The 26,058-nt window shown below is 41.2% G+C and overlaps 1 protein-coding gene across 6 annotated transcripts in view; it reads left to right on the top strand.

The window, feature by feature from the left end:
* The window catches only part of CD86 (CD86 molecule), a 64,213-nt gene that overhangs the window by 4,245 nt on the left and 33,910 nt on the right, over positions 1–26,058 (top strand). Inside the window, exon 1 of one of the 6 annotated variants that reach the window (XM_032150043.2) lies at positions 15,568–15,717. The exons of 1 other annotated variant lie outside the window; for it this stretch is intronic. The gene's annotated coding sequence lies outside the window, so the exon portion shown is untranslated. Of the gene's footprint in view, positions 1–15,567; positions 15,718–15,846; positions 15,989–16,128; positions 16,406–26,058 lie in introns of those variants that run through there. 4 more of the 6 variants (XM_032150042.2, XM_058437432.1, XM_032150037.2 and 1 more) reach the window with 4 other exon arrangements.

Genomic DNA, 26,058 nt, shown 5'->3' with positions numbered 1-26,058 from the left:
TGCAAGAAAGAGGAGAATGCATTCATGGAAAGAGCATATTTACCAAGCTTTCCATGTTGAACACATGAGATGTGACATGAAAGGTAATTGTAGTGACTACATGTTAAGCGTTGAATTGTGGCTCTTTCAAAATTCATATGTTGAAATCCTAACTCCCAGGACTTCAGGATTGGATCATATTTGGAGATAGGGTCTTTACAGAGATAATAAAATTTAAATGAGGTCATTAGGGTGGGTCCTAATCCAAGACAATTGTTGTGCTTATTGTAAGGAGGGGAAACACACAGCGGAAAAGCAGTGTGAAGACACAGGGAGAAGACGGCCATCCACATAGAAGCCAGGGAGAAAAGCTCGCAACAGATTCTTTCCTCACAACCCTCAGAAAGAACCAACCCTGTGGAAACCCTAAGTTTGGACTCCTGGCTTCCAGAAAAAAATAAATTTTTGTTGTTTAAGCCACCCCAGTTTGTGGTACTTTGTTACCACAGCCCCAGCAAACTAATACACTTGGTGAGAGTGCATGCAACCAGAGAAAGAAGTTGTGAATAAGTGCATCAGGGAGGAGGGAAAGAAACCAAAACAGGATTATATCACTTAAATTAAGAGTAGAAACATTTCACAAAGCAGAGTGTAGTCACAGGTCAAATTCTGCAGAAAGGCGAAGTAGGAGAATGACTGAAAATGTCAGTCCAGAGGCCCTCAGTGACCTTTGCAGAACACTCCCAGTTGAGTGGAGGCAGTAGACTTTGGAGAGCTCGGAAAATGGAGGCAGCACAGATGGTCTCCTGCAGAAAGTCTGGTGATAAAATGAGACCTCCTCACTGCAGTAAACTCACCTCTGCTGTCCGTGGAAATAATCTGGAGCCAAGCCAGCCAGACCCGGAGTTCTTCCTTCCTCCATTTTAAAGGTTAAACAGAGCTGAGGTCAATGGCTCATGCTTGTAATCCCAGTGACTCAGGAGGCTGAGGTGGGAGGATGGCTTGAGGCGAGGAGTTCCGTTCAAGACCAATCTGAGCAACATAGCGAGACTCCCATTCCTAAAAAAATTTTAATTTAAATTAAAAAAAAAAAAAGGCTAACCAAAAATAAAATCCAATACTTTATTTTTCCCACCCAAAACTAGTTTGGGAAGGATTTCTGGAAGAAAATAATTTTTGCAGTCATTTTACATGTTGGATTTTGAGTGCACATACAGATTCTATTCTGTATTGTCAGTTCAGAGGCAAGTTGAGATTTGAGGCTTCGCAGAGGTAAAGCCTCTGGTGAATGTGGTGAGATAAAGAAGAAAACAAGCCCAAGAGGAATTTTAGGGATCATTTATAATTTACATCAATAAACAGAATGGGAAAAAAACCCGGCCGGGCGCGGTGGCTCACGCTTGTAATCCCAGCACTTTGGGAGGCCGAGGCGGGCGGATCACGAGGTCAGGAGATCACGACCACGGTGAAACCCCGTCTCTACTAAAAATACAAAAAAATTGGCCGGGCGAGGTGGCGGGCGCCTGTAGTCCCAGCTACTCGGAGAGGCTGAGGTAGGAGAATGGCGTGAACCCGGGAGGCGGAGCTTGCAGTGAGCCGAGATCGCGCCACTGCACTCCAGCCTGGGTGACAGAGCGAGACTTCGTCTCAAAAAAAAAAAAAAACCAAAATAATAAAAATAAAATAAAATAAACCATTGGAGATTGGAATAGAGAAGTATTAAAACATTCTCTTAGAAAGCTTTGAGTCAAAATTAATCTTTCTGTAGTGGCAGGAATACGATAAGCCAAACAACCCTAATGTCACAGCTCTATATTATTAGGCCTCAAATGAATCAGATTTGCACTAAAACATCAAATAAAAATAAAAGGAATGAACATTTGGTTAAGTGAACCAATTAGTCAATACAGGCCAGAAAATGGTAAAACTGGATAAACCTAAAATACTCAACTACCTAGATTAATCAAGGCCAACCTAGATTATCACCCCAATATTACAACTATTTTCAACCAACTAAACAATAAATCATTATCAAGAGCCTGATAGTTTAAGGTACTGTGATGAATACAAATGAAATTGCTGATACTTTAAGTCTGTTTAGAAATAGAAACCCACAATTATGAAATGACAAAAGCAATTAATGCAGTTAATTATTCAGTAATTGTTTTAAAAAGAAATAAACATGACAAAAAGCTCATTCTCACCAAATACTAAAGAAATGCCAATTCAAACACCAATGAGATATTTTCCTGTATCAGATTAGACAGTAAAACAAACAATCCAATTGGAAAAATAGGCAAAAGATATAAAAAGACATTTCCCCAAAGAAAATATACAGATGGTGAACAACCATATAAGACAGTCAACATCATTTGCCTTTATGAAAAAATTAAACCACTACCTACCTATAAAAATGGTTAAAATAATAAAAGATAATGACAACACCAAATGCTGGCAGGATGCAGAGAAACTGGATCATGCATACATTGCTTGTCGGGAATGTACAATGGTCAAGCCACTCTAGAAAACAGTTTGGCGGTTTTCTTATAAAACCAAACATGCATTTAGTATATGACCCAGCAACTGCATTCTTGGGTTTTGATCCCAGAGAAATAAAAGCCTATGCTCCTGCAGAAATCAGTATATGAATATTTATACCAGCTTTATTCGTAATAGTAAAAAACTGGGAAAAAAAGTCCCTCAGTGGGTGAATCGTAACACAAACTGTGTGTGCAAGATGTTACCACTGAAGGAAACTGGGTGAAGGTACACAGGACTTCCCTGTACATTTTTTCAACTTCTTTTGAATCAATAATTATTTAAAAATGAAAAGTTTAAAAAGTAAAAAAAAAACTAAAAATGTTCATCTTCACTAAATATTAAAGAAATGCCAGTTCAAACACAAGATATTCTCCTTTTACAAATTAACAATTTATGTGGATTTTGGGAGGTTTGGGAGTAATCATGCTAATAAGTATGCAATAAGAGGATACTTTCATATACTACTGATTGTCGGTATATGAATGGGGAGAACATTTCTGGAAAGCAATATGTCAACATATATCAAGAGTCTTAAAAATGGTTGTACAAGCAGACACCCATTCTGGGCACTGCCAGTTTCTCTATGTTCTTAGTACATTTTTTTTCAGTTCATTCAGCATCTTTGTTCCAGGCACTGTGCTAAACATTAAAAATACACCAAAGATGAGTATGACTAAACATGATTTCTGTTCTCAAGAATTTCAGTTTTGTGGTAAATATATCAAAGGTGATTTTTTATAAGAGTTTTTTATAACAGGGTGTGACGTTTCACAGGAGCATGAAGGTAGCTGTTTCCTATTTGTCTGTAGGCAGTAGGATGTCTTAGATAAATGCCAGGGTTTTGAGCTAGTTTGGTTGGTATCAAATAATAAGTAGTTAATAAATCATCTTCTATTTATTAGTGGTATCACTTTGGGAAACCTATCAGCTTCCTGAACTTCAGTGTCCTCTGTAAGATGAGGCTACTAAGCCCTTGCCAATGCCATGAGGAATATAATAATTTATAATGGACAGGAAGTCCTATGGAAATAAAATATTTTAGGACTCGCATTCTTTGCTTTAAAATCTATTATTTCCTGTATTTTTAATTGTCAGAGTTCTTTAGCTCTGCCTTTTCTGATCGATTTCCAGCAGATGGACTCTTACCTATAACCTAGAAGTTGCTATAGTAGACCTCCTAACTATAGATAAGAGAAGGGCATGCCAAATGCAGTTGAATCAGGTGAAAGTCAAGCAACAAAGCCACCTAAAATAAATTTTGTGTAAGGTAGGATGCCAAAATCATTAAAATAAAATTATATTCTATAATAGTAATCATGTAAGTGCTTTCATGAAGTTGTCTATGAAAACCTGCTTTTTCGCTTTCTGGACTTCAAATATTTTAAGTTTGCTTTTCATTTACAAAGATTTGTTTGCTCATTAGTAATCATGAACTGTATTCAACCTTACACTTCTAATTCCAGAAGATATATAAACTACCATTTTTTAATTATAAAAATGTTTATATATCTTGCTTTAATAATTTCACCTCTAGAGATCTAGCTAGTTAAATAACAAGAGCTACAGAAAGATATTTGTGCACCAAAATGTTTATTACATTATTTAATATAATGAAAAATAAGAATCAACCTAAATAAGTAGATGAATAGGTAAGTAAGTTAAAAATGAAGTTAACAATGACTCCTTAATGAGAGAAGACAACATAAGGCTACATACAGAATTATAAAGAAAATAATCCACAGAATGTGTGTTTTATTTTGGTAAATGGTTCCTAAAACTAAGTAAGTACATAGAAAGAATTTTTTTTTTTTTTTTTTTTTTAAAAAACAGAGTCTCATTCACTTTGTCACCTAGGCTGGAGTGCAGTAGTGCAATCTCAGTTCACTGCAAACTTCACCTCCCGGGTTCAGGACACGCCACCACACCCAGCTAATTTTCTTGTGTTTTTAGTAGAGACACAGTTTCATCATGGGGCTGGTCTCAAACTCCTGACCTCAAGTGATCTGCCCACCTCGGACTTCTAAAGTGCAGGATTATAGATGTGACCCACCGCACCTGGCCTAGGAAGAATTTTAGAAAGAAAGCTCTATATCAGGAATTGAGAAGCTGGTGTTTTAATTGAGAATATATTTGCACAGAAAAATCTTGGCATAAGTATTGGTTTATAAAACAAACAAAGTAATGTTCTTTAATCTTGGATCAGGAGCTGCCCAACAACTCCAAAAAGTCAGCTTATGCAAAACCATCCAAGGACAGATGAATCAACCAAACAAGAGAGAAAGGGGAAGGGAAAGTGTTGTTTCACAGGCAGCCTTTGAGGCAGGGCATAAACCATGCCTCTCCACCATCCAGACCAGACAGTTGTGACACAGGGTTGACAAAGCAGGACAACGAAGGGTAGCTGCTTCCAAGGTGGGGATGATGCTGGAGCAAGGGAGAGCCCCAAGAGGAAAAAAAAAAAAAAAAAGCATAAAAATAAGATGGCAAACAAATACTTCAAAATAGTCATAGTAGTTACCTCTTGATTGGTGGGATTATGGAAATAGGGTTATTTCTTTGACTAAAATTGCCAGATCTTCAGTACAATTACATTGCTTTGCTGAGCAGGATGAAATCAAGTTGAAAAGTAATCTAGTAGTGAGGTACAGCCCCTATGCCACGAATGGCCAACACAGATCCTCAGATGACGGAAGTGAGTGATGCAGGCCTGTGGTTTATGTACAGCTCCATGACGTATGAATGGCAGAAGCTGTGTACGCCCACAGGCGGGCCCCATTTCAAGGAGTGCTTCTGGTCATCACTCTGTTGTCCTGTGTATAAGGATTTGGTTCAGAACAGCCAAGTCTTGTATTTCAAGAGGAGCCAGAAAGGCAAACTTATCAGTGAAATCCTAATATTTACATAATAGCTCAATGTCTGGAGGGGCTGGTTTGGTATAAATCACCAGTTTTACCTCTGACCTCTGTTAGTGCATCGGAGGTTCAGGAGAGAGTGAGAAAATTGTAAATGGAATATTTTAGGAATATTATATTGGGACCCAGGCTGTAGTGAGTTAGAGCTAGAAAGTAGGGGGCTGAAACTATTTGACTATTAATTTATTCAATAAAGTTTTATTTAATGTTGGAAAGATGAAGATGAATCAGAAATCCTGTTTAGAAACTTCTATGGGAAGAGATATCACCATAGCTAATATGTCTTAGCCTCTGACAGGAATTATGGCATACTATATTGTATCATATATGATCTCATTTAATCATCATAACTGCAAGAGGTAAGTAGTATTATCCCTGATTTTCCATAAGTGAAAACTGAGTCTCGCTTAGTTACATAGCTGACAACAGAACCAGGATTCCAAATGCCAATCTGATTCCAGAGCCAAGCTATTAACAACCGTGCTATATATTGTGGCAGATCAGGGAAGGAAGACATTACTTCTAGCAGCAAGAAACATTTGTGGATGAAAAGATTTGAGCTTGGAGAGAGCTGTGTTGAGCCACGTCCAAAACAATTTCTGGCAACCATACGATAAAGGTAAAAGCCAGAGATTGAAAAGTAAAAGCTGGTGGACTAAAAATGGTCCATAGACAGAGAGTCATCAAAACAACAAAACAAAACAAAAACCTTAATCATAATTAATTGCCAATATTTCAAAAATCTGGAGAAGTCACATAAGTTTAGATTTCCAGCTCTTCTGGAGAATTAGAATATCTAGAAACAGTGTGCTAATAATCCCACATGGTAACAACTGGTGAATCTGGCAGAGGCTGCCCAGCTTCCAATGGGGTATAAGCTCTCTTCTTCCTATGCAACCCGCCTGCCTCATTTATATGAGCTGCTTGGATGCTGCAGATGCTTGAGTCTAAGAGCTTTGGTCTGGAAAGTGAGGCCCCAACAAGGAAGAAGGAATAACCTATGGATCAAGGAAGGTGAGAACTGGGAGTCCAGAAATGAAGGTTATTTGCAAGTCTGGACCCAGCCATTCCACTCATTTGAGGAGATAAGATTCTAAGGAAAAGGCCATTTACATTCTGCTCTCCAAGATCTCTGGGTGTTGCAAGAAATTGAATTGGGGGAGAGGGGGAAACTTGACTGGGGGCTCAATACAGACATGTAAATTTGAAGGAAACAGAGAGTTTAGATGACAGGCAGTAGAAAAGTTAATGTGTCCATTCTATGGCTGACCCAAGATTCTGTTTCCAGGAGACCTCTCTGGCTTGTTAAGTGTTCATGGTTGCAGGGGAAAAGTTAGAAAAAAAGAAAAACAGGCCAAAACCCAGCTCCTTAAATGTTTCTAATTTTATTTTCAAACAATCAGGCAGAGTAATCCCTTTACACACTCTTCAGGCACTGGCTGAGGGTCCCAATCAAGAACCATTCAGTTCTGGGGGCCTTAGGAAAAATATTTCCTATGATTAAAGGAACTTTGGACAGGTTATTACCTTCTTTGAGCCTCAGTTTCTTTGTCACTTAGAAGGTTGAATGGTTTCCACATTCTGAGGGTAAGGAATACGAGGGTGAATGAAGAAATATCAAGTGCGTAGCTCAGAGTAGGAAGAAACAAATGACCAGGGAGAAGGCTAAGAACTTACTGAAAAGGTGCCCAGCTGCTCAGCATTCTGTCCAAAAAAGGGACACTGACATCTATCCAACATTCTAACAGCAGTCACATAGCATTGTCAGCTAGAAATGAAAACAGATTCAATTCTATATCCTGCTAAAAGCTTGAGGGTCACACTAGCTGTGTGATCTTTGGCAGCTGGCCAAAACCCTCTGAAAGGCAGTTTTCTCACCTATAAATTTTTAAAAAATATTTATTGTGAAGATTAAATGAAGTAATGCATTTAAAATACTTAGGGTGCCTTAGAGTTCTAGCAGAGTGCGTAGCTCATAGTAATCAGTTAATAGATATTGACTTTAATAAATAGATACTTAACTGAGCCTCCACTCTGGGCCTGTTACTATGCTAAGTACCAGGAGTGCAAAGGGAAATGAAACACGTTCCCCAAACTTGCAGAATTCAGAGCAGGCCAGCTGTATGAGTAGTGGATTTTTAACACGATGAGGAAACTGTTATAATGGAAAAATAAATAGTGTGAAGAGGGACTAAGGAAGATAAAGATATGGTGAAAAAAAGAGGGAAGGGTTCAGGCTTCAACTGTGGCATGATCTAGATCTGTAAGGAAGAGTAGAGTATTGCAGTAGAGAAAGCAAGGAAGACATTCCAGGCAGAATAAACAGCTTCCACAAAGGTAAAGAAGGCAAAACGTCTTCAAAGGTTCTAGGGGTGGGGGATGGTGGGGAAGATGGTCACGGAATAGTGAATGGTTCAAGTGAAACTGTTGTATGGGTTGTGGAGGCAGTTTTAGGGGTTGGGTGATAAAATCAGAAGAGAAAAATTGAATTCACGCTTTGAAAGGCCTGGTGTGTTTTGCTGAGAAGCGTGACCACTAACTCATGAGGAGTAAGGCGTGGGTCTTTAAAGGAAGGAAGTTTCATAATCAAATTGTTTTCCATGAAAGATAATGAAGGGAGCCAGCTACAAGGCTGTTGTAATCAATCGTCCAAACAAGAGGTGACAAAGACTCTAAAACTGGCCACCAATGAACTGAAAGTGGATGGTGAGGGAGAAAGAATATAGGGTGACATAAACACAATATGTAAAATCCAAGGTATGAAAATGGCCTGGTCCCTTCATCCTTACCACAGTCATTCCAAGAGACCAAAACAAAAACACAGAAAATATCTTTTAAAAATAATCTCTTTTGTTTGTATGCAAATAGGCCATCCACAGTGAAAATGCAACTCAAATGCAATATTTTATCTGCAGTCCACCAAATGCAAAGATCAAATTGGTTTACAAATGCTGTCCTTCTTAAAAATTCCGACTCCTTACATTAAAACTGTAGCCAGCTAGTGCAAGTTAATATTGTTTGCAAACTTAAATAAGATTTGAGTAAAGCTGAAATTAAGACACTTTTCAAAAGAGGCCATCTCTTACTCACATTGCTGAAGAGTAGAAAGAGTGACACCTTCTTTTGCCAGAAAGTTTCTTTCAGGCAGTAATGCCTCTGTGTGGTGGCAGACCCTTCAAGTATTCCAGATAAAGCATGTGATGGAAGTAAAAGGGAGCTGCAAAAATTGCAACTCTATGATTCTCCATCACCAACTTGAAAACTACAAGCCCAGGTTGACAAATGTACATTTTAAGTGTTCAGAGAAGTCTTAAGTGCCTTGCTTTGGTCGCAAAGATGCCACAGGGAAGTAAGTTTTTGAATGTGCAGTGCCCCATCCCCACCTCTGTTGTGAAATGGAAACTTAAAAAAAAAAAAATCACTGATTTAAAAAACCACTGGTTTTGTTTTTTAACAAGTTTAGTCATATTGCCTGTGTTCTATATACCCCAATCTGTTTTATTTTACTTTGTAGTGTACATTTAATTTATACTCAAATAAATACTTTACGTAAGGTGCTTTCACAGATCTTCATGCTTCCCTAAATATTAAATATGCTGCCCATTTGTTAAAATGTGTTAGTTTTGTTATGTATTATATCCCTTCCCCTGCACACATAGAAAAAAAATATGAACTTAACCTTCAAGCAACTTTTACGTTTAGAATATTACCTCATTTTATTTCTTCTAACTGAGGTTATAAAGAAAATGGCAAATGTCATGTGCTTTGTAAAGAAATGACAGTTTCTCAGAATATGTAAATGCACACCCTTAGACAAATAGGCCACTTAAATTCAGAGTCACAGTCTTTTGAATATTGGTTTAATATTCTCAGATAAAGATCGAAAAGATAACAAGTTTTGGAATCAGGTATTTACTTTGAGTTCTGAAAGGTAACATCACAGGTGTTGGTAGTTTATTGATGTTTAATTTTTAAATGTGCTGCTGTATATATTTCATTTGATTAGAAATATTTTACATAGTTATGTTATTTGTTAAATAATAGACCATCTTTTGTATAACCTGTCAGAAGAAGTCCTGAGATTGTAATATTAGATTGTAAATCCTACTGAATAACTAGAATACAGAATTATTAAATTGGAAAGGAAGTTAAATCACTTAGACCGTCCTTCCCCCAGGAAGTCCTCTCTACAGTGTTATCCATGACAAATGTTTATGCAGGCACCCTAACCATTTAAAATATGAAGAGAAGGAGAACAGATAATCGAGAAACCTATTCCTGAGACAAGAAACTAGGGGAAAACTTTTCTTAGTTGTAACCTACACAACTAGCTAGAATCTACCTCATGCTCTTAAGATGGTGTTTAATCATGAGGATATCATACATAACTGAAATTGTATAATGTTGAAAATCTTTTGGTGGCAAGTACCTTGACTTTATCAAATCAGTGTAGGTCTCCTGCATTCAACTATGGTCTCTAGGAGGGCGGGGACCACACTTCTTAGCTCACCTTGGATCTCAAGACCAGTCCAAGGCCTTCATTCAGTCAGAGCTAGTTAAGCATTTGTTAATTGAATGAAGGAAATTAAAAAAAAAAAAAACTAGAAATTCTAAATGGTGCAATTACATCTGTGAATTTTAAGGTGTTATTGGAAAACGGGAAATATTACTGAGATTCGAAGATGGATAGGAACAAAGGTAGAGCATGAAAATGTGCATATTTCTGTGTTGCTAGAGTCAATAGTGATTGCCAGTTCCTATGCAGCTCTGGCACCACCTCTGAAACCTTGGCCAACCCCTGCCATGAGGTGTTGAGATACACGACAGGCAGGTGAGGAAGGAGGGGTGCTCTGGATGTACTCTTGCCGCTAGACTGTGGTCTTTAGTGTCCGCGTCCATGGGGTGAGTTGTGAGCCCATCAGTTTCCCACACTACAGTCCTTCTCTGGCTTAGCCTTCCTTCCCTGTCCTGTGGTCCAGGTTCCCCCTGGCCCCTGTGGCCTGCCTCCAGGGATGGACCTTCCTCCACACACTTCTCAGGAGCTCCTGATTCTGGACATGCCCCAGAACACCTCAACTCCACTCTGCCCTGTCTCCATCAGACCGGAGACCTCACTTAGACCCTGGGTATGGGGTTGTTGGTTCTCCAAGTGCTACGGTTGTCACTAGCCTAAGCTCTATCCAGGCACCCATCCTTCTCATCTTCCTCATTGCCCTTTCTGCTAAAGCAACTGCACACCTGAAGGCTATACTTATCCCCAGTACAATGGTACTTTTTCTGAAATGCATACACCCTAATGCTTACCCTTTTGACAATTTTTTCCTGAACGTACCTTTTAATATAAGCAAATTCAGTCTTCAATCCAAATAAGTGTATTTTGCTGCTGAAGCCACCATGTGATTTTGAGAGATAGTGAAGACAGACAATCTTCTGCATTCACTTGTAGAATCCTGAAAATATCTCTTGGTGTCCCTTGCCTTTCTGACTTCTTGCTTGAAGACATCTAGACAAAAATGTGTCCCTGGGTCCTAGTTTCTGGGTTCAGAAATTGATCGAATGCAAGAAAACAATACACATTGCCTCTTCCTTAGCATGCATGAATGGTAGGTGTGAATTTGCATCATGAGAAAGTAAATAAAAGAAGATTCCCCAGGGCAGCTAGGGAGGCAGAAAAAGCCAGCCTAGGATGGGAGTGGAGGACGTGTTAGAGGTTATGAGAGTGAGGGTCCATCCCACCCCACCTCGGTAACTCACTGGTATGGTATAAATGCAAAATTTTGGCTCACACAAAGAAAAATACTCAACTTCTAATGCTTAACTATGTAAAATTTGCTTTTAAAGTACAAGTTAAAATTGTACCGCCTCTCAAAGAAACAAGAAACTCATTACATTTCTAAGAATGTTCCTTCAGAAACATGGAACTGAAAGCTATTTTTAAAAATTGATCTGGCCCTTAGAAAACTGGGGCCTTTTCTTTAATTTACTTAAGGAATTGACATAAAAGTCTAGGGTTCTGCACCAGAAAAATGTAGAAAGTGTCAAAATAAAAGGCAGAAATACAAAAGGAGACTTTTTGCAACAGCGTTCTATGTATAGCATTTGATTCCAAGGGTGCAACATGGGGAAGTGAACATGTGGACTGTGAAATTGATGCTAATTTTCTTTCCCACTAGTCTAGCAGCCCTCTAAAATGTCACATTATTAATTTAGTTACTTTACCAGAAATCTGTGTATGTGGTTAGTGTGTGTGTGTTTTTAATTAACAGACTTTACTTATTTTTAGAACAGTTTTAGATTTTCAAAAAATTGAGCACATAATACGAGAATTCCCATCTACTCCCTTTGTGGCACACAATTTCCCCTATTTTTACCATCTTGCATTAGTGTGATGTATTTCTTACAATTAAGCCATTGTTGCTTCGTTATTATTATTATTTAAAGCCCATAATTTACATTAAGTTTCTCTCTTTGGGTTGTACAGTTCTATGGATTTTGACAAATACATAATGTCACGTATCCACCATTATAATATCATACAGAATAGCTTCACTGCCCTAAGAATCCCCTGTGCTCTGCCTGTTCACCCTTTCCACCCCTCCCCAACCCCTGGAAACCACTGATCTTTTTACTGTCTCCACAGTTTTGCCTTTTCCAGAATGTTCTATCTTTGGAATCATACAGTATGTACCCTTTTCAGATTGGCTTCTTTCATTAAGCAATATGCATTTAAGTTTTCTCCATGTCTTTTCACATCTTGATGGCTCATTTCCACTTATTACCACATAACATTCCATTGTCTGGATATACCACAGCTTTACCAACTGAGGGGCATCTTAGTTGCTAATTATGAATAAAGTGGCTATACATATTCATGTATAGGTTTTGTGTGGACATAAGTCTTCAATTCAATTGAGTAAATATACCTAGAAGTGTGACTGCTGGATCATATGGTAAGAGTATATTTCGTTTTTTAAGAAACTGCTAAATTATCTCCCAAAGTAGTTTTACCATTTTGCATTCTTACCAGCAATGAATGAGGCTTCCTGTTGCTCCACATCCTCAGCAGCATTCGGTATTGTCAGATTTTTGGATTTTAGCCATTCTAGTAGATGTGTAGTGGTACCTTACTGTTTTAATTTGCAATTCTCTAATGACGTATGATGCTGACCATCTTTTCATATGCTTATTTACTGTCCGTGTAACGTCTTTGGTGAGGTATATGTTCAGATCTTTTGCTCCTTATTAAATTGGGCTGTTTGTTCTTTTACCTTCGAGTTATAAGAGTTCTTTGTGTATTTTGGATGCCAGTTCTTTATCAGATATATCTTTTGCAAATTTTTTTCCCCCAATCTGTGGCGTGTCTTTTTATTCATGTAATGGTTGATACGTGTTTCTGCTTTAAGGAGGAAGGGTTTTAAAAATACAATTTACAGTAGCAGTAAAAATAAAAATTTATTGCAAATGTCTTATGTTCACTCTCAGGTGATGTCAGGGAACTATGGACCCAGCAGGGTTTAATTAAAGGGGAGTGTCAAGTCCTGGGGGCTGTGGCTGACAATCCTGCTTTATTGGCAATTGTGCAGCAGAGCTGGGAATAAGAAGACAACCCAGTCCTGAGCTGCATCACTTCTAAATTAAGAACAATTCAGGAACTGTGTTTACAGTGAAATCCTGGCCCTTCTCACATAGATTATATTATGCATAGGATATGAATTTCTGTCCATGAATCCAAGTACATAAGAAATCATCACTTTGAAAATTTCCTTTAGCTCAACTTAATCCCACCTGTGAGCCTCAATTCTGCCAGTTGAACAACAGACTGTAACTGGGTCATGCAGGAGTCTCCTTCCTTTCCTGTAGCCCAGTCAGAATTCAAGAAGTTCACCTGGTACCTCGAAAATGATGGAAGGGCCTCAAGTCCCTAGTCTGTCCTGGTTGCTATTGGCACCCTTACTATCTGAGCCCATAGTTGTCTGTGAAGTCCGGCAGCTCCCTGCCCCCATGCCACAGTGGGGAATGAGAATATCTACTGAGGCTGGGCCCCATGAGCAAAGCACGCTGCCTTTCTAGGCATGAGCCATCACACCTGAGGTTGCTACCCCCTCGGGAGCACTGACAGAGAGGCAGTCGGGTTTCTACTGCTCACAGGACCCAGACAACCATCCCCTGCCCTCCCTTCTTCTTGCATTTCAAAAGCACTCTCTTCCTCTCCTTTCACCTCTAAGCCACCGGTATCATCTCTTCCGTGGGCTTTCACAAAAGTCTGGATGAACCTTTGACCTTGTATCTCTTCTGCTTTCCCCCTTGCACAAACCTCTGCATCAAGAAAACTTAGAAAACAAACACTAATTAACGTTTCAATAAATAATGCTGCTCTAATTATTTGTGGAAACTATTCTGTATTAGAACTACCATCAGCACCGCCTCCTAGAGTGCTTTTAGACTTGACCACTGGCCACAGGAGGCCACTTCCATATAACAACAAACAGATGGCTGAAATTGGAAAACTCAGCTAAATGTTCAGGTGTTTCTAGACTCCCACGGGTTTCTGGCTCTGGCACATGGAGTAGATCTTGACTGTGTGGTCCTCAGGGGACTCTCTCTGGTGAAGTTTGGTGAGGGCAACTTCCACACCCACACACACCAGCTGCTGTGTGTAGCCTCTCCTCCTCTGGTTGCTTCTCCTTGCAGCTTTGGCCTCTTCAGTCCTGACAGCACTGGAGAATGAGGCAGTGGAGGAAGCAGCCCCACACAGAAAGCAGCTTTCTGAAGTAACCTCAGCAACTTCCTCCTCACCAAACACAAGGAACTGATCTTGTGTTTGCACCATATATAACCACCATATATATATGCCATTCTATTTAACCATCATGATATGCCTGTGAGATATTTAGTATTACTTCTGTGAGGAAGCCAAAGCTCAGAGAGGTTAAATAACTGCCCCAAGAACACACAGGCATTAAGTAGTGGAGCAGGGTTTGAACACAGGTCTCTGTGACTCCAAAGCGCAGTGTGATATGTTATTTTTACTGATCTGTTTATGGGAAATGATACTGCTTTCTAATTTAGTATTAACACAAAGATTTTTTTCTAAATAGATTTACTTAAAGTATGTTATAAAAATACTATATAAATAATGAAACAGATTTTACATGAGTATGAAGTGGCACTAGTAGCTAGAATGATGAAAGTCTGGGAAATAATACTCCAAATATTTTCATAGCTAGCCTTTCAATTTAGCCTGTCTTATGGACTGTGGAGTAGAAGGAAAAGAAGGAAAATTAAGTGAAATATGAGTTACTTCCCCTATGCTCTGATAGGTGGGTAATTGATCATATGTCACAATAAGAAAATCAAATGAACTCTTTCAAACAACAGCAAAAAAACTATGATTGTAAAATCCAGAGGAAAACCCCAGGTGGGATCTATCTGTATGAAGGATGAAATTTCCAAGGTCTCAACATAGAATGGCTGAGAGGAAGTGATGACCCTGTGAGTCAAGACCCTGGACCCTGGGGGAGCCTTGTGGGTTTGAGAAGCCCTAGGTGAAAGGTGAAGGGTTTTACAGACCTGTTTACAGACCTCTGTAGTGACAGAAGGGAGATCTTTGTGCAAAGGTCAAAGTAAGAATTGGGAAAGTCTGAAAAGAAAATAGGAAAGTAACAATGAAGATGAAATAACTACTTGGCATACTCTGTGCCACATGATTTACAGGCAAGGTTTCCTTTGTTTTTCACAACAATGCAGCAAAGAAGTGATTATGAGTCACATTTCATAAGTGAGAAGACTGACATTCAAACATGTTCAATAACTGGCCCAGGGTCCAGTGGTCAAGCCAGGACTGGACCTGGGACCACCATTCCAAACCCACACCCCTTCCCTTGCACCACACGCTTTTGTGTGGATGAGCCTCCCCAACCCTGTCAACAACAAACTGTCACTTTGTCACTTTTAATGTCTCCTGCTTCACAGGACACAGCTAGCCTTCAGGAGACCAGGGAGGCACGCCCAGAGGGTGCTGCTTCTCTATTTTTAAGCTCAAGTGCCACAGACCTCAGAGGCACATAAATGTCCCCCACACTGAGCAGAGGACTTTGCAGTGCCTGATCAGGGCAGAAAAAGGAGGCATGCACCTGGGGGAAGATCATATACGAGTGAAACCTGTCCCCGCTGAAGCACTAGGTACGGAGAAATCTACTGGGCATTTACACACCTTTCCCACTTCTGCTTATGACTTGTAGCCAAACTCAAGAGTACCACCCACTTCCAGGAATAGTGTACCAAGGTAACAGAAACATTCTAGATTCATACAATTGGGGTTACATTAGGATCGTCTGAAAATGAAGGTTGTGTATGTCAATTGCCTTCTAACAGGATAGGTGGAGAGATGTACTTAATGAATGATTTTGGGGGAGGGCTAGAAGTGAAGCACATGGCCTCTCTGCCCTCACTCATTGAAGGCTGTCTTCTGAAGCCCTGTGGAGCTCAGTGCCTGCCACATGGTTGCCCACATTTGTTGAACTGAACTGCATTTTCACCTATGGGCTTCAAAGGCTGTATGTACTCTGGGATCTCTGGGAATCTGTCAGGGAAGGTGTCTTTGTCATGTTTGTGGATGGGGCTGCCTTTGGGGGTTTCCCAGGGCTTTACACTCATGCTCCGAGGGTACGTTTGTAGTCATTCTCATCAGTGGAAATGCCCACCTGCCGGCAGAAGTTATTTGGAACCAAGCAAGAGCACTGTCCCTGGCTGTGGTGGTGTTTCTCTAGTCAGTTCCCCTTTCTGTATTTGAGTTCTACCGTCAGTCCTGGCATTATTTCTCTCTCTACAAGGAGCCTTAGGAGGTACGGGGAGCTCGCAAATACTCCTTTTGGTTTATTCTTACCACCTTGCTTCTGTGTTCCTTGGGAATGCTGCTGTGCTTATGCATCTGGTCTCTTTTTGGAGCTGCAGTGGACAGGCATTTGTGACAGGTATGTTTGTGGAGGCTCAGATGCCTAGGGAGTGGCATGAGATAAAGCTGCAAGCTGCATCTGGGGCAGAGATGCTGATGTGCTAATGGCCGGCCAGAGAATGAGTAAAAGGGATTGCAGAGAGCATGCTTAAAACCTCTGACCATCAGGTTTGCTTCTCAGATTGACTACATTGGAGGTGGGATATTACAAAAATCTGTCTCTTCCTGCCAGATCCCTTAATCTGTTTTTCGTGAGCTAAGAGACAGAATAGGCAGGAAATAGAAGGTGCCACTTACCAAATAACTGGTAGCTGTTCTTGGCTTTGGGGTGTTGGGGTCTCCGAGCAGCCTCTACTCTAGAAGAAGCCGTCCAAAGATGTCAGCTGGCCCCACCTGAGTCCCCTGTGCCAGTGGGAAATCCAGAGAAGGGGGATTTCCTCCTGTTGCAGCTCCTCTGCAACGAACTTACTTGGCTTTCCTGATTGACCTTTCCCTTCTCTGGTCCAGAGACCCTTCCCCAGTATTTCTTCCCATCCAAGTGCCCCATCCCAATATTAGCCCCACTTGGCACCAGAGACCAAGATCTAATTTGAAAAGAAATATTCTTGAGTCAGAAAAGAGCGCAGGCAAGTGATTGAACATACTGTGTTTCACATACGGTGAACCTATTTGCATTTGCATTTGCAAACGGGCTTAAAATATCATCTCTATTAATAGTAATTTAAGGTTCTGGAGAGCCAGGTGAAAATAATGTTTGACAAAGGGAACTTCCTACTCCTCTTAAACTGTAATAATGAAGGAAATGAACTGTTTATCTTACATGTAACCTCAATCTTGGGACTAAGGCCCTGTACTAAAATGTGTCTATTTATGTGCTCAGACTTGCAGTTCGTGTTATGTCTGCTGCTGCAGATACCATTAATATTGTTTATGTGAGCTGTCCTGCGTATAATGGAAGCTTTTATGTATTCCTAATGTATTTATTAAGTGCTTGCTATGTTCCAAGTACTAGGGACTTAACAGGTAGTATAAAAGACATAAGGTAAAGCTGTACTCTTGGTTTCTGGCCTAGTGGGGAAATCACATTAATTTAATCACACTAAACATGACTACATAGCAATAGTGCTTTAAAGGGAAGGAAATTGTTCTATGCAACTATATCAGCTGATTAATTACTAAGCCTTTGCATTTGATATTTTGGTTAGTCTCTTATTCTTGAATTTCATATGCCTCTTCCTGGGTGGGGGTGAGGATGGGATTTTATGGAGTTGAGACTAGGGCAGGTGGGGAGAAAACATGAGAAAGATGAAGAGATGAGCCAAGCCAGATTCTTCAGCAGAAAAATCAAGGTTGAAATACCATGTTTCAAAAATCAGACTGAGGTGGGAGTTGAAGTTAGGGGTCCCTAGGCCAAGGGATTGAAGCTTCAAAGAGATAAAACTAGAGCAAAAGCAAGCACAGAGAGTGGCAGAGAGGTCCCTGGGCAGTTTTCCACAGTCCATTCTAGTGCTGGCAATCCACCTTTCATGGCCAGGCAGGTAAGAGTATTTGTGGGGTGGGAGAAAGGATAGGGCCATAGGCTGGGCACACAGCGCTTTACTGGCCCTTATCTCTCGTCTCTTCTCCTATACAGCGCTGTTTCTGAACTGTACGTTGGCTTACACTCGGGCTGAGGTTTGGGAAATAGGAGCCATTTTGAATATGTGTGGAGGAAGAAAAGTGTGTCTTCAACACTTTCCACCTCCCCATCAGGCCCTGAGACCTCAACACCAGGAAGCATCTCGTTCCTTATTGGTCCTCCTTTATTCATGGATGGATATGATTCCTTTCTAAGTTCCATGTCCTTTTTAGGTAAATTAACTTGAACCTAATGCCTAATGGCTTAAAAACAAACAAACAAAAAACCCTCTTCCTTCCAGCTAGCATTTGCATTTTAACAGGGGCTTTCAAAAAATGCCTTAGCCCAAGGAATGAGTAATGTGGGAATTCCAAGCAGCAAGGTAGGACTGGTGCACAGAATGGGGAGAGAAGGCCCCTCAAGTTGTGGCCCTGAAACGTTGGCTTTCTGTCTTTGACCATGATGCTGTTTCTGAGAAAACAAGAATCAGGCTACCTTAGGGGACCAGGATGGGCATGGCTCCCTTTTAGTGAGTTCCATGAGCCTCATTCCTGGCAGTCAGAGCCCTCGAGTGGATGAGCACAGACTAGAGAAGCACTGTGAAACTTTGCATGATCCTTACCTTTTTGGCAAAAAGGAAAAAAAAAATCGTTTTCAAATTCATCAATAGTTTGAAATAGGGTGTGCCTTGATTCAGAAAGTTTCGATTCTAGATACAACTAGGAGAACCAGGCATATGTCTTGTACACAGATTTGCCCTTGGGCGACCGGAAAAGCTAAATGCTATCGCCATGCTATGCTCCTTCTTCTAGGCCAGTGAGGGGAATGCACTCTTCATTTTAATATTTCAGTAGCCTACAATATTGGAAGGTGGATAAAAGCACCCTCTGCTCCTTCTAAATCTGCAAAGACATTTCTTCTCTGCACCTACTCATCCTTGATGCAGCTCTCCTCATGTCTGTGTGGAAACATTGTGCTCTCAAATGAGTTTCAGAAATAACAACTCACGAAAGAAAACAAGCATTCGGTCAGAAAAATATCCACAAATGGGGGATAAGGGGGATTTGCTCCAAGGAGAGACTGGAAACCAAGTCAGACATAAAATCCAGCCCAAGCTAGAAGGAGACGTGGCTGGTGGGAGCTTGAGGAAAACAGAGCTCAGGATGGAGGACGTCTCCACCTCCAGTCATGTCCTCTGTCCACCAGACATCAAGAAGTGTTCGTGTTCCATCGAGGCAGCCCTCACACCCATCCCTTCCTCATCATGCCAACCGCCACTTTACTGCTTCAGGCTCACCATCTCAAGTCGATGAGCCTGTAAGACTGGCTTTCTTGATCACCCTGATACCAGCCGTCACCTCTTGACAGGCTTATTTTCTTTAAGCTGTCATTACACCATTTTTCTGCTCCCAAACTATTAATTCCAAACTTCCAATTTTCTGTTAAATTAAATATGAATTCCTTATTTGACTTTCCATGCCCTATTAAGCTATCTTGCTCCTTGCTTTACTTACAGAAACTAATCTCCCGTTATTTATCCAAAGACAACCTCTGCTGCAGTCTAGTCAGCTTTTCTTATTGTCCTATAAAAATTCCATGGTCAGTCCTCCATTTCCATGTGTCCTTAAAAACTGTTATTTGGTTGTGTCTCAGAAAGTTGTCAAAGAATATATACCAATGAAAAGCATCAAAAAGCTTATACTTGATGTTTTTACATGTGCGTGCATGTATGTGTGTATCAAAAATATGGCTGAAATATTTATCCAGTGAAACTCAATCAACACTAAAAAGTGGTTCTTTCGGAAGCATCAGTTCTTTGAGACCCATTAAACAGATGCCTCGGATGCAGGGTTATATATTATCAGGAATCTGTCTTGGGAAGAATTATTGGAAGCTTGCAAAGCCTTTCAAGGACAGAGGAAGATAGCTACCACATTGAGTTCTAGGAAATTAACAATTGTTATTGTTAAAGGAAAACAGCGTTTCTCAGAGGAAGACTGTTAAACAGTGCAGTGGCCCAGGCTAACAGCCCTCATGAGTGGGAGTATCAGAATGAGTGGACTTAATTACTTAGAACCAATACAGGGTGGAACCTCATCTGCTATAACAGAAATCGACTCGTGCAAGTTCTAACATGCAGGGTACAGTTCTGAGACCAAGTCTGACTCACCTGTCAAAGCTCAGCTCAACTATTACCACCTTTACAGCACCCTTCCAAGCTGTAGGAGTGCTTGCTATTCTCCATGTCTTCTGAAGCCCTGGATCACTTGTAGCCAGCTCAGCAGACTCTACCCAGACAGGGATCCTTTAAACGTACCGTATTGTCTACTGTGTTAAAAATGAGAGGAACTGACTCAGGGTGAGAGAGATGGAGTGTCCAGATGTTCTCCTTTATTTCTCCTTATTCCTGGAAATGTAATGAGAATCTTAGAGGTGAACTGAAAAGTTCTGAGTTCAACCACCCACTCAATTCGAGATTCGCTCCTAAAATGTCTCTTCTGTGTTATTACCCCCACTTTGGTTTGAATAGTACTTGTGACAGGGAGCTTATCACCTCACAAGAAAATCCAGTCATTGGTTGTAGCTCTCTATTAAAAGTTTTCCATCGTCTGGAACTGAAATCTGGCTCCCTGTAACTTTTAGTTATTGGAACTACTTGCCCTTCAGCAGCAGTGTATATATCCTCCCATGGAAGGGCCCTTACATATTTGCGGACACCCAGCATATACTTGCAATCTTTTCTTCTTCAGGTTTATTACCCTAGTCCTTTTAGTTGTTCTTTATTTGACATAATTTCATTATTCACTAGTGACCTTGCTGCCCTTCCCCTTGATAAACCGAATTTGTCAGTGTCATTCAAGTATAACTGACCTCACAGAAAGTGATACCACAAGCAATGTGGTCTGATTAGCACAGAGTTCAGTGAATGAATCCTACACTAGGATTGGATGAAATTTTAGTTAGCCATACCACACTAACATTTATGTGATTTTTATGTTTGCTATGGATAGACTATTTCTCCTGTGTCCACTTCTTCCTCTTACACAGTTGTTACTTCAAAACTGAAGCACAGATTCTTACACTTACCCTCAAGAGATTCATCATGTTAGTATTAGTCTCTCTTTTCAGGCTTTATGAATATTAATTCATCTAACCCATTTTTGAGCTATCTGTCTCATTTTGTGCCATCTGCACAGCATAAGTTTGATTTCTGTTGCTTTTATTAGTATTCTTACTAAATACATAAAAGTGAAATAGTGAAACACAGAGTCTTGTAGCATCCACTGTGGGATCAGTCTTTTAGACAAGAATGATGCAGTTGCTGAGTCAAATGAATAAATGAATAAATCAAACAATACTTTGTCCTCATTTCCCATATTGATCTATCATCATATCCTGTTAATTATAATTCTAAATATTTCTTGATCTGTCCACTTTTCCCTCACTTCACCTGCTACTGTCCCAGACCAAACAGCCATCTTCTTTCACTCAAACAATTGCAGTAGCCAACTGATTGGTCTTCCTGCATCTGTCCTGGCTTCCCTATCATCCATTTGCTACACAGAAACTATGGTCATCTTTTCAAAATGCAAATCTGATGATGTCACTCTCAGCTCTAATTTCTTTGGTGGTTCACATATAAAGACCGAAATCTTTAACTGACCCATAACGCAAGTGTGATCTGGCCCCTGCTCACCTCTTAAGCCTTGCCTTTCACCTGTCTCTTCAGTTTGGCCACAGGGACGTCCTCGTACCTTCTCTCACGTGCCTTCCTGCCTCAGCGCCTTTGCACATGCTGTTCCCTTTGCTGAGAACTCTTCCTGTCAACTCCCAAGCCCTTCAACTACTTAGCACCTACCTATTCAATCTGTTCTGTTTGCCTATTGGTACTACGTTACAAACTGTCCCCAAACTTAGCAGCTTAGAACAATGAATCCTTTATCCTCTTTCACAATGTTTGGGGTCAGGAATTTGAGGAGGCCTTGGCTGATTTTTCTGTTCCTCATGCCATCAACTGATATCACCTGATGTTATTAAGCTGATGGATGGGCTGATCTGGAGATGCACTGTCCAGTTTGGTAGGCACTGATCACCTGAAATGCAGCCAGTTCTAATTGAGACGTGCTATAACTATAAAACACCCACATGATTATTGAAGATTTGGTACCGCCAAAAAAAATTTAAAATATTCATTAATAATTTTTATTCTGATTACATGTTGAGATTATAATATTTCAGATACATGAGATAACAAAATATGTTATTAAAATTAACGTCACCTATTTCTTTTTAATTTCTTTAATGTGACTACTACAAGTTTTCAAATTATATCTGTGGCTTGTAATTGTGGCTTGTATTATATTCTTTTTTTCTGAGATGGAGTCTTACTCTGTTGCCCAGGCTGGAGTGCAGTGGCTTGATCTCTGCTCATCGTAACCTCTGCCTCCCAGGTTCAAGTGATTCTCCTGCCTCAGCCTCCTGAGTAGCTGAAATTACAGGCGCCCGCCACTATGCCCAGCTAATTTTTGTATTTTTAGTAGAGACAGGGTTTCCCCATAATGGCCAGGCTGGTCTCAAACTCCTGACCTCAGGTGATCCGCCCGCCTCGGCCTCCCAAAGTGCTGGGATTACAAGCATGAGCCACCACACCTGTCCAATTATATTCTTATTGGACAGTACTGATCTAGAGCAGGGGTCAAGCAGTTTTTTCTATGAAAGGCCACATAGAAAATGTTTTCAGCTTTGCAGGCCATGCAGTCTCCATCTTAGCTGTTCAACTGTTCCCTTGTACTGCAAAAGCAGCCATAGATAATAATTTACAGTAGACATAGTGGTGTTCCAGTACAACTATTAATAAAAATAGGTGGTAGCCAGATTTGGCCTACAGACTGTAGTTTGCTGACCCCTGATCTAGAAGATCCAAGATTTTATTCATATGTGTGGTGGCTTGGCAGCAATAGGTGGAAGGCTCAGCTGGGACCATTGACCCAAACAGCTATACAGGCCTCTCCAGCATGATGGTCTCGGGGTAGTGGGACATCTTACGTGGTGGCTCAGAACTCCAAAAAATGTACTCCAAGAGAGACAGGTAGAAGCTGCGAGGCTTCTTATGACCAAGCTCTCGAAGTCCCAGAATATCCCTTGTACTGCATTCTATGGTCAAACAGGTCACTCAGGCTAGCCCAGATTCAAAGAGAGGAGATCCAACTCTACCTCTTCATGGGAGGAGGAGCAGCCAAGAATATGTGTTTCTTTTTAATCTACTATATCATTCTTCAGATCTCAGTTTAGGCTGGTGCTGTTATGGGCTCTCAAAGTACCATGAACCTCTCTTTTGTAGCACTTGTCATAGCTAGTTTTACATTTCTTTGTATGATTACTTGATCACTATCTTGCTTTTCTACTAAACTGTAGGCAACCACATGAAGAGGAACTGTTTCTGGTTTTGCTCATTATATTCCTAGCACCAAACACAATGCCTGGTTCAATAAATATTTGTGGAAGAAATGAATGAATGAATGAATGAACCAATAGCAAATGAATGAATGAGTAATAACTGTATCAATATTAATCCCACATTTCTCCATATTGCTGTCAAGTATATCATGAGATACTCTGTCAGAAGCCTTGCTAAAATTCCAATATATTTGATTCCCAGTAACCTTCTTATTTTGCAGTTCAGAAACTTTATAAAGAAGGAAATAAGCCTGTCTTACTCCTCCCAGTATCTCAAAGAGGGTTTCTGCCCTGAGCTGCTCGAGAGGGTTTCTGCCCTGAGCTGCTGTTCATTCTGCAAACACTGCTCGAATACCCACTGTGTGCCAGGTACAGAGAGTTCTTCTCCACTTTAACCTGGACAGGCACCAGCTTCCCAGCGTGGGTTTAGGCTTTAGGTGCACACTACTGTGGACCGTCTAAGCCACACCTAGAAGAGCTCTGGGGAAATATGACCACTTGGGCAGAAAAGGAAGGAACTAAGGAGAGGTATCTTTGTGTCTGAGGTCTGAAGGAGCGTGTGGGCTCTTGTTCAGGCAAAGGGCAGGATGAGGGGAGGTGGGGTGGCAGCAGCCAGTAACGGGGGTGGGACAGGGGAATGCAGAGGACGAAACTTCAGGTCCTGGTGCTCTGAGAAGTAATGCTGTGCAGCATGTCACACCCAGAGGCAAGCCAAGGCCCCAGGCAGCTGGTGTTGCACTGGAGCTCTACTCTCCTCTCAGCAAGCTGATGACATGCCAGTCCAGCAGGCCTGGCTTATCCAACCACAAGTATGAATCGGCAGAAGGCAGTGAGCTGGGCCCTGAGTGCTGCTGGGCTGAGGCCGACCTAATCCTTCCTCCACAGAGACTGTGGTGTCCCCTGTTTGCTCAGGGCAAGAACTCTTGTATACCTCACGAGAAGCCAAGGACTACCTACCACCTTCCACACTGGCTCTGGAGCCTGCATTGTAGTTATTTGTGGACACTTTTTCTTCTTTTTAGTGCCAGGTAAGGGACCAAGGCCTACATGTCTTTACAACCCCTCAACCTCTAGAACAAGTCTGACACTGAGTAGATGCAGCAAATGTTTGCCTGAAAGACCACCTCAATAAATAACCTTCTGAGGCACCAACAAACTTCTCAGCATTTTTCCTGATACTCCGGTTACCACTAACATTATAGACAAAGTTGTGAAATAAATCTTTTTCTTTGTTGCTGTCCAACATCTACTGTGGACCCCTCCTCTCACTTCCTGTTTCGTCCTCTCTGCACTCCCCTGTCCCACCCCATTACTAGCTGCTGCCATCCCACCTCCCCTCATCCTGCCCTTTGCCTGAACAAGAGCCCACATGCTCCTTCAGACCTCAGACACAAAGATACCCCTTCTTAGTTCCTTCCTTTTCTGCCCAAGTAGTCATATTTCCCCAGAGCTCTTCTAGGTGTGGCTTAGACGGTCCACAGTAGTGTGCACCTGAAGCCTAAACCCACTCTGGGAAGCTGGTGCCTGTCCAGGTTAAAGTGGAGAACAACTCTCTGTACCTGGCACACAGTGGGTATTCGAGCAGTGTTTGCAGAATGAACAGCAGCTCAGGGCAGAAACCCTCTTGATGCAAAGGGATGCTTTGGGGCCCCTTCTTCTCCCACTCCAGTCTGTCTCTCTGAGAGTCCTCTCGATTCCAGGAGCCACCGTCACACCTGGCCCTAGGCTGTGCTGCTCCCCTCTGTCTCAGAGGCTAGATAACATCAGAGTCCTTTCCACTGGCTCCTGTGGCAGAGCAAAAACTGGTTGGCATTTTTAAAGGTGCTACGCCCGTGTGAAGAAACACAGTGGGGCTGCATGGGTTTAAGTCTCAGCTGTACCATTTACTAGCTGGGCATCCTAGGGCAAGTACTGTGACCTCTCTAAGACTCCATTCCTTCATCTGTAACACGGGGACAAATAATCTCGCTCTGTTGTGAGCAGTAATAGTACGATTAATCATTTAGCTGACTCGCACTCATGTTCTCTGATGGGCCAGACATACAAAGTAAGTGAAAGTGGATTACGGCAGGTGCTCTTCTTGGTTTCTGGAGTGAACCTCCAGTTACATGGAGGCTCCTCTTCTTAAATTTCTGACTGGTTCACCCACCTTATTCATAGACCTTATTCTGTGCTTAGCTGACAGAAATCTCCTCTCAGAGAATCCCCCTGGGTAAATTCTTAGGTTCTTTCCTCTTCCATTCCCCTTTTTGCTCTCTCCCTCCGAAGGCAAGAGTTTCCGCTTTACAGGCCCACTGGAGAAAGTTATGGCTTCTGGTTGTGGTTGGGGGTTCATTCCTGAGGGAGTGGGGACATTTCTACTCTTCTTCACGGCCAATGACATTGGAGAAACTGGCTTCCAAACCCAGCCCACACCCTCGCACACACACATCATGGCTAGAATGGAGAGAAATTCTTCATATGGGGCACTTGTACTTTATAAAAGAAAATCACATCAATCTTGAGTGTTTTAGCATCCTATTACAACAGGGTCACTGATAAACTAAGTGTCCAGAGTGTTTTCTAGGATGGTGTATGGTCTCCAAATTAACATTAGC

The sequence above is a fragment of the Hylobates moloch genome, unplaced genomic scaffold (genome assembly GCF_009828535.3).
Source record: "Hylobates moloch isolate HMO894 unplaced genomic scaffold, HMol_V3 SCAFFOLD_4, whole genome shotgun sequence".
NCBI classification, from domain to species: domain Eukaryota; kingdom Metazoa; phylum Chordata; class Mammalia; order Primates; family Hylobatidae; genus Hylobates; species Hylobates moloch.
The sequence above is the reverse complement of the archived record's forward strand: the minus strand, read 5'-3'. Positions and strand labels throughout refer to the sequence as shown.